The sequence below is a fragment of the Anabrus simplex genome, chromosome 1, assembly GCF_040414725.1.
Source record: "Anabrus simplex isolate iqAnaSimp1 chromosome 1, ASM4041472v1, whole genome shotgun sequence".
Lineage (NCBI taxonomy): Eukaryota > Metazoa > Arthropoda > Insecta > Orthoptera > Tettigoniidae > Anabrus > Anabrus simplex.
Window position 1 is genome coordinate 259268470 of NC_090265.1, and position 4962 is coordinate 259273431.

At 38.4% G+C, this 4962-nt stretch overlaps 1 pseudogene; it reads left to right on the forward strand.

Annotated features, from left to right (window-relative positions):
* The first annotated feature begins 469 nt into the window (after window positions 1-469).
* On the forward strand, window positions 470-1026 carry LOC136863076 (uncharacterized; annotated as a pseudogene).
* The last annotated feature ends 3936 nt before the right edge of the window (window positions 1027-4962 follow it).

The following is a 4962-nucleotide window of genomic DNA, read 5'->3' on the forward strand; positions in this document are numbered from 1 at the left end:
TTTATAAGTTATGTCAAAACATTGTTCTGTATGCGCCTTGCACAAGGACATGGACAGTAAAAAGGAAATCGATTGGCAAGATGCTCATAGAAGTGTGTGCAGCAAGAATTATTCAGATTCAAGTAGTGGGATGGAAGCTGCAGGTATGAAGCTAATTTTCCAATGCTCCCTACAGAAATATGGTTTATGATATGTAAAGTATTTGGGGGATGGTGACTCAAGTGCTTTCAAGACCATAGCTCAAAGCTAACCCTACGAGAATGACTGTAGTTTAGAAAAGCTGGAGTGCATTGGTCATTTCCAGAAGAGGATGAGTGGACTGTTGAGGAGACTTGTCGTAAAAAATAAAGGCAAGTTGTTGGAAGATGGTAAGTCACTTTGAGAAAATAGGCTGACCAAGAAGAGAATTGATAGCCTGAAAGTTTATTATGGCAGTACCATTAGAAATAGTGCAAATGACTTGGAGAAGATGAGAAGAGCTGTGTGGGCTATATGGTTTAATTACCTGTCGACTGACACTACCCCTCAGCATTTCCTCTGTTCTGATAAGTGGTGCAAGTTTTTGAAAATTATAGAAGCTGGTGAGACTTACAGACTTAAAACATATATAAAACCAACTTTTAGGGTTCTAGCTGCACCAGAGTTGTTGAAAAGATGTTTACATGGCAAAACTCAAAATATAAATGAAATCTTCAACACTCTCATTTGGAAGAGGTGTATTTTGACAGTGTTTGTTTCCAGCTTGGTGTGAAGATTGCTGCTTTGGATGCTGCAGCAGTATTTAATGATGGGAATTTTGCCAGACTTCACATTCTTAGGAGGATGGGACTTACACTTGGAGTCTTCACAGAAGAGATACTGAGGTCTATTGATAAACGAGTTGCAAAGGGAAAGGCAACAATTCAGACCATTAAACAGGCAGCTAGGCAGAGAAGCAGAGTGGACAAGAGAGTAGCAGAGAATGCTAATGAACAAGAGGAGTATGGTTATGGGCAGGCTTTAGAGAGGTCTAGTCTTGAAACTTGATTATGAAGAGTTTTCTTCGATTTTCTGAATTTCACATTTTTCATATTTTACTGTAGGTACAATTAACTCAAGAACTACTTGATGTAATTTCATAAAATTTTGAACACAATTCTCCCACGTATATATAAAGCTTGTAGTGGAGTAGATTTCTAATATGTTGAATAATGCATTTTTTAATCATTAAAGTATTTTTAAATCAACAGAAAATCAACAAAAATACTTAGGAAAGAGACACTGCACTTTAAAGTATCAATACTTGTGTAGATTATTAATATACTTTAAATTAGAAATTTGATATCATAACTTACTCAAAATGTGTACTGAAAGACAGTGGCGTATAAAAAATTACTACTTCTACTTCAATAACTTAATATAAATTTACTACAGTGTCCCTTAAACATACACATCAACTCACAAGGTCATTTTAAATGAGTGTACCGAGTTTCATGTAGATGTGATGAAAATTGTTGAAGATATGTGTAATCAAACATGCGAGGGTAAATATTCCTACGTCTCCCCTTACGGCCCTAGGAAGCAGAGGCTAATCCATACTAATCTTTGACTTAGTAATGGAAGAAAATTAAAAGGCCGAAAGAGAGATACAAAAATGTAACAGTTAGAAAACTTAGTCACCAAATTTTAAATAAAGAGAAAGTTTAACGAGGGTACCACACCCATGCTTCCTTCTATTTTACAAATTCCCATTAGGAATAGCCTTCATAACCTGCAGACTCCCTACATAAATTTAAACTTTGAAATTTCAAGCCCTACATGAATTTAGAAAAGAAAAAAAAGGCGGACGATCTAGCAGTTAAATTCTAACTGAAAACCTAAAATCTTCCCGTAATTTACATGCAAGGATTTTATTTAAAATTGTACGTTATTGCAATGCCTGATTAGTTATATAATGTACATGTTGCTTCCCCCGCCTCCACTCACCCTTGGCAGTCGCCCTTAGCCCTCTCTTAGATTATGCTGACACACAAGTCAATCAATACAAGACACGTTAGCTCAAAACCCTTGCTCTTAAATAGAAGCTCAGCCCATATTTCCAGAAGGATTTGGTTACATCTCTTTCGATTGGACAGCAGGATAATTGATAGGAACATAATCAATTTGTTTTGATTACATTTGATAGGAGGATTAAACTGATAGGGTATTGACAACTTCAGAATGATTAAAAAGAAACAAATTACTTAAAATAGGTTTACCAACTAAACATCAACATTATTCCAGGTTACTATTATACTTGCACAGCAGGGAGCAATCCGAAATCGATGCTAAGGACATCTAATCCCAGACAGTCAAACTACTAGAGTATCTGATAGTTCAATGTATTTTACACAGGTACCAACATAGAGAGACAATTTTAAATGGACGGAGAGGTCTAACTCTTGGTTCAATAATAATAATTATTATTATTTTAAACTACGGCCTTTTGCCTGGAACGTAAGGTATGTAGACTAGCTTACACCTCTCAGATCTACTGTTGTTATCTGGTTAGCTATTCCTCTCTGAGTCGCGGTTCTTTAGTTAGTCCATTGGGGTATGGGAGGTTCTCTTGTTGTGTTTCTTTCAATGCAGTTTTATTGGAGATCGAGTATTTGAATGCCAGTACGTCCAACAACAATAAACACCACTGAAACGAACAGGGGGCTTTTCGATTATTTATTAGACTACTGTACGTCAGACTCCTCTGGATACTGACAGTCGACACAAATTTATGAAAAGATTTTAACGTCCTACCAAAGGTGTACAGCTAATGTTTCACCTGACAATTGAATGAATCGAACAGGTTTGTTGACCGAGCTTGGGCAGCGAGCAGCAGGACAGGCCCTCGTTAGCGTTGTACTGAAGTACAATTATTCTGTTGCTGCTAATGATCAGTTATAAATGTCATTACAGGAGTAATAAATGAGGAACCGACGGAGCGCTAATGCTATTTTCTTGCCGACCAAATCACAATTCTCGTATACTATTAGGCTGGATGAATTGCCGGGGGCGTACGCAACTCCATCGTGTGATAATCAGTTTATACCTCCAGCTCTTTTGTTTTTATTACGTTAAACAATCAAACTTGACGCTCTGTCTCCACTTGCGAAGAATGAGAACACTGTCAAAAGATCCACTAGTCACGAGATCATGCATCACTTCTTTATTAATAAACAGACAGGTGTTGATGCGCTGAAGAGATTGTATGAACGTAATAATATACACATTCTGCCTCTCTATCACTGAGCATGTTGACGGACGCAGGCTCCTTCTGACTGCCGTTAACTTCAAAGGTGTAACACTTCTAATATACATGAAGAATTAATTGATAAATTTACCTATTTGTAGAACCTTCTTCATTTTGCGCTGACGACATTTTTTTTATCGCTACGCACTCTATTTTAGTCCTGCAGAGCTATTTTCAGTCTGGATTTGTTCAGAATTTAGTCATGGGGTGATCGAATGTTTTAGTTTACTTTGTTGGGTTTGAATATTGAACAAAATGAAAATTTGTTGAAAAAATTCTCAAAATACTTTTCTCAAAGAGACTTCATCAAATGTACTTATTTTTGAACGACACTTTGGTTTTCGAAATCGAACTGATGGCTCTGAAGTTATTACGATTGCCCTTGAGCCTGGTACCGCCAATAATCTGTCTTATCTGGGGACCATCTTGTTTTGTCGGGTGACGTCGCAGATATTTTGTATCAAATTATATTCATTGCAATGATATAATTACAAGGGTTATAATAATAATAATGTTATTTGCTTTACGTCCCACTAACTACTTTTTAAGGTCTTCGGAGACGCCGAGGTGCCGGCCGGAATTTAGTCCCTCAGGAGTTCTTTTACGTGCCAGTAAATCTACCGACACGGGGCTGTCGTATTTGAGCACCTTCAAATACCACCGGACTGAGCCAGGATCGAACCTGCCAAGTTGGGGTTAGAAGGCCAGCGCCTTAACCGTCTGAGCCACTCAGCCCGGCACAAGGGTTATAAAATAGATAGATACGTAGATATCAGCGTTGAAAAATAGCAGAGTATTTTATGAGGGGCGTTTCAGTGCTAGTACACGCTCAGCGCCGAAGTGAAAAGAAAGACGCTTTCAAGTCAAAAGTTAATATAAGATACTGTCGTTGATGAAAGTCAACAGCCTGGAATATGTGACGCACCTTGCTTCTCAATGTTACCTTTGACTGACGTCTCTATTATCAAATAGTTTCAAATTCCTTTCAATATCTTAATTTAGAAATGTATCATAGACGTACTTAATCACATGTGAGGGACTCTTTGTATTTCGTCAATAAGCTGCCAACCATAAACCTTCAACCTAATGCACTTCTGATGAGTTTCTATGTGGAGTTCTTTTTCGCATAATCGCCGATTGACTCGGTCATGTCTCTCATTGATAATCTGTTCCCTGAGGACATTACGTTACTAAGCTATTTCACCACTGCATGACTTCCAGCCGTTTCTTGTGGGGTGGGAAATTTTACGAACGGCCGGATGGGGTGGCTATGGGAAGTCCGTTATCGCCTGTAGTAGCTAATTACTTTATGAAGCATTCTGAGATGGAGGCTATTACTTCGGTGCCCGTCAAGCGTGTGATTTGGTGGAGGTATATCGATGACTCATTTGCGGTATGGACAGAAGGTCCTGATAAAATTCATCAGTTTTTAAACAACTTAAATCAGCAATATCCTTCAATTACATTCACTGTGGAGTTGGAGTCAGACGGATGCCTTCCTTTCTTGGATGTTCTGATAAGAAAGAAACCGGGCGGCTCCTTAGAACATACCCTCTATCGCAAGCCTACCCACACAAATCGCTATCTCCTTACAGATTCTCACCACCATCCAGCAAATACATGGGGTATTCTCACGACACTCACCACGAGGGCGACACGAATTTGTGAGCCATAAAATATCCATGAGGAGATGGACA